Source organism: Myotis brandtii, unplaced genomic scaffold (genome assembly GCF_000412655.1).
Source record: "Myotis brandtii unplaced genomic scaffold, ASM41265v1 scaffold479, whole genome shotgun sequence".
NCBI lineage: Eukaryota > Metazoa > Chordata > Mammalia > Chiroptera > Vespertilionidae > Myotis > Myotis brandtii.
This window is the reverse complement of record NW_005368305.1, coordinates 2472237-2481460: the sequence shown is the minus strand read 5'-3', so window position 1 is coordinate 2481460 and position 9224 is coordinate 2472237. Positions and strand designations below refer to the sequence as shown.

At 42.0% G+C, this 9224-nt stretch overlaps 1 pseudogene; it reads left to right on the top strand.

Moving 5' to 3' along the window:
- Positions 1 to 4500: 4500 nt before the first annotated feature.
- On the top strand, positions 4501 to 5639 carry LOC102241162 (annotated as a pseudogene).
- The last annotated feature ends 3585 nt before the right edge of the window (positions 5640 to 9224 follow it).

Genomic DNA, 9224 nt, shown 5'->3' with positions numbered 1-9224 from the left:
AGGGCATTGGAAACTAAAGAGAAAATAAACAAATGGGACTACATCAAAATAAAAAGCTTCTGCAGAGCAAAAGACACCATCAGCAAAACAACAAGAGAGCCCACTGCATGGGAGAACATATTTGCCAATGTTATCTCTGATAAGGGCTTAATCTCCAAAATTTATAGGGAACTCATACAAAAGGAAGATAAACAATCCAATAAAAAAATGGGCCAAGGACTTAAATACACACTTTTTGAAAGAGGACATACAGAAGGCCAAGAGACATATGAAAAAAAAATGCCCAAAGTCACTAATCATCAGAGACATGCAAATCAAAGCAACAATGAAGTACCATCTCACTCACACCTGCCAGAATGGCTGTCATCAACAAATCAACAAATGACAAATGTTGGTGAAGATGTGGGGAAAAAAGAACCCTTGTGCACTGCTGGTGGGAATGCAGACTGGCGCAGTCACTGTGGAAAACAGTATGGCATTTCCTCAAAAAATTAAAAATGAAACTTCCATTTGACCCAATAAACCCACTTCTAAGAATATATCCCAAGAAAACAGAAACACCAATCAGAAAGGACATATGCACCCTTATATTCATAACAGCACAATTCACCATAGCTAAGATTTGGAAACAGCCTAAGTGCCCATCAGTAGATGAATGGATTAGAAAACTGTGGTACATCTACGCAATGGAATACTACGCTGCAGTAAGAAAGAAGGAATTCTTACCATTTGCAACAGCATGAATGGAACTGGAGAACATTATGCTAAGTGAAATAAGCTAGTAAGAGAAAAGTATCACATGATCTCAGTCATTTGTGGAGTATAATGAAAAACATAAACTGATGAACAAAAATAGAACCAGAGACAGAGAAGCATGGAACAGACTGTCCAACCTATGAGACAAGGCAGGGGTGAGGGGGTAAGAGATGAACCAAATGACCTGTATGCATGCATATGAGCATAACCAATGGATACAGACAGTAGGGAGGTGAGGGCATGTACTGGGAGCTCCATGTGGCCAGGGAGAGGTCAATGGGGGAAAAAGGAGACTAATGTAATACTTTAAACAATAAAGAATTTAAGTTTAAAAAAACCTGCATTTTATATAGTTTTAATTTTATTGCTTTTTACTTTTCTTCCCACTTTTATACTTGTGTTTCAGCTTAAATTGTTGATTTTTAAGAAAATTGCTTGAAGTATGCAGACAGTCATTATAATCTGTATATATTCACAAATGTTTATTTTCCTCAAAAGTAAAATTGTGGCCCTGACCGGTTTGGCTCAGTGGATAGAGCGTCGGCTTGTGGACTGAAGGGTCCCAGGTTCGACTCCGGTGAAGGGCATGTACCTTGGTTGCGGGCACATCCCCAGTAGGAGGTGTGCAGAAGGCAGCTGAATTGATGTTTCTCTCTCATCGATGTTTCTAACTCTCTATCTCTCTTCCTCTCTGTGACCCCTTTGGTGGTTGAACGACCCTTTCACAGGGGTCGCCTAAGACCATCGGAAAACACATATATAATTACATATTGTTTTTGTGATTAATCACTATGCTTTAATTATGTTCAATTTGTAACAATGTAAATACATCCTGCATATCAGATATTTACATTACGATTCATAACAGTAGCAAAATTACAGTTATGAAGTAGCAACAAAAATAATTTTATGGTTGGGGGTCACCACAACATGAGGAACTATATTAGAGGGTCATTGCATTAGGAAGGTTGAGAACCACTGCTTTAAAGTAAGTAAATTATTACATTAATAAATGTCTTTTCTTCTTTTTGAGAACTAATTTCACAAGATTGAAGAATCTATGGAATAAATTATATATAACAATTTTTAATTGTATGGGAGATAACAAATCATGAAATGTTCAGATTAGAATTCATGTATTAGGTAATAAAAGCCTGATATGCCGGCTTATATTTACCCAATATAAGTCTGTAACAAATTAGACACTCTGAGTATAAAAACAAAAATAGAAGTTTTAGATTTTTGTATTTGAATTATAGAGCCAAAGAATTACCAGTAGGAGAAATTTCATCAATTTAAGAAATGTTACAGAATGCATAGCAAAAAGAAATCTAGGTTTAGAATTGCAGCTGGCTGTAGTATACAGGTCAAGGTTTAACCACCAACTTGACAAGAGGGTTTGGGGAAGGGAGGAGGGAAAGTTTTGATATGTAAACTTTGCCAATCTCCAGGATTGAAAGGATCCTACTTTGGGGGATTATAAACTACTTTCTGAGGTTGGGGAACACAGATTTGAGAAGAGATGCACACAGTTGGCTTCAGCTAACCCAGTGGTAAGCAAACTCATTAGTCAACAGAGCCAAATGTCAACAGTGCAACAATTGAAATTTCTTTTGAGAGCCAAATTTTTTAAACTTAAACTATATAGGTAGGTACATTGTTATTAACTTAATTAGGGTACTCCTAAGCTGGCCTTTGCTAAAAACATCCTCAATCTCATTGAGGTACGTTCGCTAAGGTTGAAGATGAGTGTGGATGGGAGAGTTGGAAGGGGTTGACCTCAGCGAACGTACCTCAAAACAATGTACCTCCCCCGCACTACATCTCCCATCGCCCGACTGACCGACACCCCCTCACTTCTTCTAACGCCACTTTTTCAAAATAGACTCGCCCAGGCCGAAAACCGACTTCTGCGCATGGGCCACGAAGTTTCAATCGCACTTATGTGCGTGCCCGCACGTGGCATTTTGTGGAAGAGCCACACTCAAGGGGCCAAAGAGCCGCATGTGGCTCGCGAGCCGCGGTTTGCCGACCACTGAGCTAACCAATAAGGTGGGTTCTAAAAGTCTCCTCACATGTCCCCATTATTAAACAATCAATAGCTTTAACCACTATATTCCCTGCCAAAGGCTCTCAAGAAACCTGGGTGGTTGTATGTGTGTGTGGGTATCAGGAGGAAGCAGAGGAGAAGGGACTCTTTTCCAAATGGAGCCATGTCCTTGATGTAATATTAAAGGATAACTTTAAAAAAGGATCTGCTTTATGTTTAGTAGGCTGCTATATACCTACTTTATAAAATGAAAATCTCCTATAATTTTAATTTAATCTATCATTATTAAAACTTTTTATGTGTTGGGCGTTTTTTAACCCCTTTGGCTTATCATAAAATGTGTATTTGTTTCATACTAATTAATATAGAAAAACTCTAGCGTATAGGGCCCAAAAAAATGTTAAAAATTGAGAAATTTTAATTCATATATTATTTTACATAATTCATGCATTATGCAGCATAATTTCACAAATATTAATTTATATATTTGCAGACACAATTTTTCAGGAATTTCAGAAAAATATCCTTTTACCTATGTTGTCTTGAGTAACTTAATTTTTAGGATTTTTAAATTGAATTATTGTGTAATAATTATTAATAATACATGAAGTAAGTTATTTAGTACTTTTTAAAGCTATTTTGCAAGACTGCAAATAAAGAATATTTGTTTAAAATTTGAGTCAAACTAATTTGGATAGATTACCCTGAATATTGATATTAAGTGATCAAAATATAAGAAGTCTTTAAAAAAGACTTTGGCAGTGGAAACATCACTTTAAAAACATATAGGCAATGAAAATTTAATTTTTCCAGGATATGTTCAAAGCATAGGATACCTATAATACTTATTCATTTTCACAAGATGAATTTTAAATATCTAGTTTCGGTGATCTATAAGGATTTTATGTTTTCAATCATGTAGAAATAATGAGTACTTTTGGAATCCTATATAATAAAAGCCTAGCTACCAAACAGCAGAACGACCAGAACAACCTGTTGACCTGTTGCTATGACGCACGCTGACCAGGGGCAGACGCTCAATGCAGGAGCGCCGGTCCTGACCGACCCATTCAGGAGGCCCACCAGCCCTGCAGCAGCCACTCACTCCCTCAGCAGTCCTGCAGGTTCAATTTCCAGAGAATGGACCAGGCACCCATGGACCAGTGCTGCCGGCACGATCCCAACAGTGCTGCCGGCCTCTTGGAACTTGGCCTTGGGCACCGCGGCCACTTCTCCTCCCTAGACAATCCACAAGGAAGAAAGAATATAAAAGCAGCCGCCATGCCAGGAGTGACCAGTGGTGACTGCTCTTCCCGTGCTTCCTCTAGGTCACGTGCACTGGCCCCCTGCCCGCCCTGCTCCAGATAAAGTGTGAGCTCTGCATGAGGAAGGAATGTAGTAAAAAAAACAAAAACCAATGACCAAGAGAATGCCACAGTCGCCAGTGGTGACTGCTCTTCCCGTGCTTCCTCTAGGTCATGCGCACCGGCCCCCTGCCCGCCCTGCTCCAGATAAAGTGTGAGCACTGCAAGAGGAAGGAATGTAGTAAACAAACAAAAACCGATGACTAAAAGAATGCCGTAGTCGACGTCCAGAGTCCAGCTCAGGAGAACAGAGAGAAGGGAGAATTCCATAAGTTGGTCGATGCCAAGGTATTTCTGAGTGACTGCCTGGCGTGTGACAGTTGTGTGACTGCAGAGGAAGGAGTCCAAGTTTCTCAGCAGAACGCCAAGGACTTTTTCTGTGTCCTGAACCTTAATAAGAAATGTGATACCTCACAGCACAAAGTGCTGGCAGTGTCCATGTGTCCTCAGTTTCTGCCTTATTTTGCTGCTAAATTCATCCTCAGTGTCACTGATGCATCCAGAAGGCTCTGCGGCTTCCTCAAAAGCCTTGGGGTGCACTGTCTTTGACATGAAGGTAGCTGCAGACTTCAGCATCCTTGAGAGTCAGAAGGAATTTGTTTGTCAGTACCGTCAGCACCATGAGGAAGAGCCCGGGCTACCCATGCTGACCACCTCCTGCCCCGGCTGGGTCCAATATGCAGAGCAGGTGCTGGGTCACCGCATCATCCCCACCTCTGCACGGCCAAGTTTCCCCAGCAGATCATGGGCTCTCTGGTGAAGGATTACTTCACCAGACGGCAGAACCTATTCCCAGACAAGATTTTCCATGTCATTGTGGCCCCATGTTAGGACAAGAAACTGGAGGGCCTTTGAGAAGATGTTCCCACAGCTTCGCATAGTTCCCGGGGTGCTGACTGTGTGTTAACCTCAAGTGAAATTGTCCAGATATTGGCGCAAAGTGACCTCGTCACGAATGCTGCCACTGTGGACACTCTGTTTGGAGACGAGAAGGAGGAGGAGGTGAGGCTCCATGAGGGTGCCAGCTCCATCCAGCACCTGGTGCACATCTTCAAGCACATGTCCAAGGAGCTGTTCAACGAGGATGTGGGGGTGCTCACCTACTGCAACCTGAGGAACAAAGACTTCCAGGAGGTCACCGTTGAAAGGGATGGAGAGGTTCTGCTGTGCTTTGTGGCTGCTTACTGCTTTTGGAACATCCAGAAGTGGTCCTGAAGCTGTAGAGGGGCAAGTTCCCCTGCCACTTTGTGGAGGTCCTGGCCTGCGCAGGGCATGCCTAAGCGGCAGGGACTAGGCCCAGGCGAGGACGGGCATGCGGATGGGGCACTGCTGTGGCAGATGGAAAGCATCTACACTGCCATCCCGGTGTGGCCCCCAGAGACTAGCGCCCATGTGCAGGAGCTGTACCAGGAGAGGTTGGGGAGGGGGGCGATTCCCCGGGGGCCCAGGTGGCCCTGTACACCACCTAGCAGGGCCCAGGTCAGCCTGCCAGCAGCTGGGACATCAAGTGGTAAAGGTCCAGCAGACGCCCGGCCTACAGGCCGCCTGAGGAGGGGTGTCAGACACGTGAAGGAAAGGTTTAGTGTCTCTGTCATCCCTTTGGTTTTCAGAATTCCCTGCTCCCCATCTGCCGGCTCCCTCTCTCTGAGGGGCGCTGTCGTCCTCACATGGGTGCAATTAGAATATTGTATATCGAGAGGATTGCCCCAATGTATGTATCCTTTTATCCAACAATGAAAAATCCCAAAGAACAAGAATGGAGACAGACTTAAAAAAAACCCGGAAGTGTCCTGCCAAAGACTTGGTTCTGTCCACATGCCTCAGAGAGATTGGATGAGGAAATGGCCTGGTTTGGCCCTGATTTTACCCACTATGTTACTCTTGAAGGTGTCTTTGCCACAATGTGAATAAACTGCCACCTTTTGGAATAGGGGCTCATATGAAAGTCGGCATTCCCAACTTTTCTTGAGGATCTACGTTCTGCAGCTGTGGCCACCATCCTGAGACCAGGTCCTGTCTCTGGGAATCGGGGGGGCACTGGAGTGGAGGCCCATCTCCCCCTCCCCCCATGCCCTTTTACATTCAGGGATTGAACTGAACTCAGTTTGGGGGATGCCTGGCAAGGGTGATGGGTGTCACAGATAAAAAGATGGAGAATGGAGAGGCAGACACCCTGCTTGGTCCCTCCCTGGGTGGGGTCAGGCAGATGAAGGCCAGCCAGCCCGCCCCACAATTGGGTGAGATAGCATCCTCTGTGTCCACCTCTCACCCCGTAGGCCCAGCCACTCCCCTCGGCTCCGGGCAGCCCTCTGTGTCCATGACAGCGCGCTCTGCCCTCACATGCTGCTCGCCCTAAACAAGAAATAAGAGAGCAGTTGGCTCACAGACAACTACACAGAAAGATACACAGTCACCACAGAGCCCAGCAACCTGTGCACGTTAGGGCCGTCCTGTGAAGTGAGGCCTGTGACTGGCCTGGTGTTGGTTTCTAGAGCCCTTGGATTTTGTTACCATGTAGGTGACAGTCTTCTTGAACCCCTCAGCCTGTTAGATTTCCCTCATTCATGTGTTATTGTATCCATGCACCCATCTGGGTTGATAACTGGGACATTGTGTAAATTACCTATTTTCTGCTTTCAATCTATTTACAGTGGGGTTTCATCCTCTGTGGTAGCGTAGATCCATTTCTGATTATGGAATAAACAGTTGAAGTGTAAAAAAAAAAAAGCAGCCGCCAGGTGGCTCTCGACAACCAGCAGGAACATCAGCAGGAGGGATCCAGATCCCTGCTGGCAAGGGCGTCCCACCGCCTGCTGGAGGGCCGATGGCATCCTGGGTCTCCCCCCACTCCCCTCAGGACCCCACTCATGCATGAATTTGTGCACCGGGCCTCTAGTAGGTATATACATAAAAAGGTTTCTCTCTTCTCAAGAGTTAAGAAAATAGAATTAACAAAATAAAGTACAAATGTTGTTAATATTATTCATCAAAAGAAGAATTCCAGTTCATATTCTTTAGTCTGTAAGATGGGGGAGCTATTGCATTACACAAAATAGTGGTCAGTACTTTCACTCTGCACATTTTCCTTTGCTTAAAACCATTTGTAGTAAATGATGACCTAGACCTTTATAAATGCCATTTCAACTGAGGTTTTGGTCTAATTAAATTGTAACCTAAAGTCTTTCTAAACTAGGTCTTTCTAACTGGTCATAAACAGTTAATAAACATTCTACATCTATATAGTAATAGATTTTTTTGTTACAGAAAGAATTTTTGTGATACTCTAGGGCCTGAACATTAGTTCCTGTTGTGCATATGGGGATACTTGGACCAAGAAAGCTCTTTTCAGTATGCAGTTACTTTTCTCCTGCTTTATCTTGGTATTGGTAGAAACCCCTGGAAGTGAGAGAAGTATATATTACCAGCCCAGTTCTGTTTTGTAGGTTAAAAATCTGTGGTATGGAAAAGTTATTTTCTAAAGTTACCCAGTTAATTATCAGTAATCACAGTGCTCTACAAATGTCAGATATTTTAGCTTTATTAAAAAATATGGGGAAAAATAAATACCTGCTTATGGAAGGTTCTTGAAGATAATGTGTATGAAAAGAGTTTGTAGTTATAAAATATGATAAAAGTGTTAGTTCTTGGTCTCTTGCTGCCATGGTAAATGGCTGATCATCATCTATACCTTTATGTATAACTTATTTATGTATAACTAATTGTAACCCTAAATACATACAGGAAAAGAAAGTGCACTGGCAGGTGCTTTCAAGGTAATATCACTATTTTTCCTTGATAGTCCATCTGAAATATCTAAGGAGTACCTACTTGGAATTGTGTATGTTGAAAGGGAATACATGCTTCTTCATATTAAACATGATTTTAAAATTTCATTAACAATTAATGCAGCCCTAGCTGGTTTGGCTCAGTAGATAGATCATTGGCTTGCAGACTGAAGGGTCCCGGGTTCGATTCCAGTCAAGGGCATATGTTCAGGTTGCTGGCTCAATCCCCAGTAGGGAGTGGCATGCGGGAGGCAGCCAATCAATGATTCTCACTCATCATTTATGTTTCTATCTCACCCTCTCCCTTCTTCTCTGTAATCAAAAAAACAAACAAACAAACAAAAAAACCCACAACAATTAATGCAAAAAAAGCTACTGAAAATCATATGTGTTGATTTTAGGAATAATGTAACTAAATAGGTAATCCCAGATAACTTGCAGGACCACCACCTCTAAAAATCAGTGTGTGTGTGTGTGTGTGAAGAGAGAGAAACAATTTTAAAAACCTAAGACACACAATATAGCATAATGGTTATGATCCCAAGTTTAAGTTTTATGTACCGTGTCTGCCATAACTTATGACTTTGGGCATCCAGTTTAACTTCTGTGAGTTTCTTTATCTGTAAAATTTATTATTTTTTTAAAAATATATTTTATTGATTTTTTACAGAGAGGAAGGGAGAGGGATAGAGAGTTAGAAACATCGATTAGAGCGAAACGATCAGCCGCCCGCCTCCTGCACACCTCCCACTGGGGATGTGCCCGCAACCAACGTATGTGCCCTTGACTGGAATCGAACCCGGGACCCTTCAGTCCGCAGGCCGATGCTCTATCCACTGAGCTAAACCAGTCAGGGCTATCTGTAAAATTTAGATGAAAATGCCACAACAGTTGATAGAAAGATGCAATGAGATAATATTTGTAGAACACATAGAAAAGCTCCTGGCATAAAAGTGCATAATGTAAAAGTGAAATAACATTTTAAAAAAATATTGATACAATCCAAATGTTTATCATTTTGCTTTGCTTTTCATTTACTTATACGTTAGGAAAATTAGAAATTTATTCTAAGTTTATAAATTATTTTTTAGTCAGATAGGTCTCTGATCCAACCAAAATATTCTTTATTATATACCTGAAAGAAACATGATTTTAATTTTTTTGTGAAAATATGAAAGTCAATACTACTATTTTCTTGAGGTCTTTACAAGGATTGGTTTTTGTTAAAGACTTGATTACCTTGCATAGTTGAATCACCAAGAAAATAAT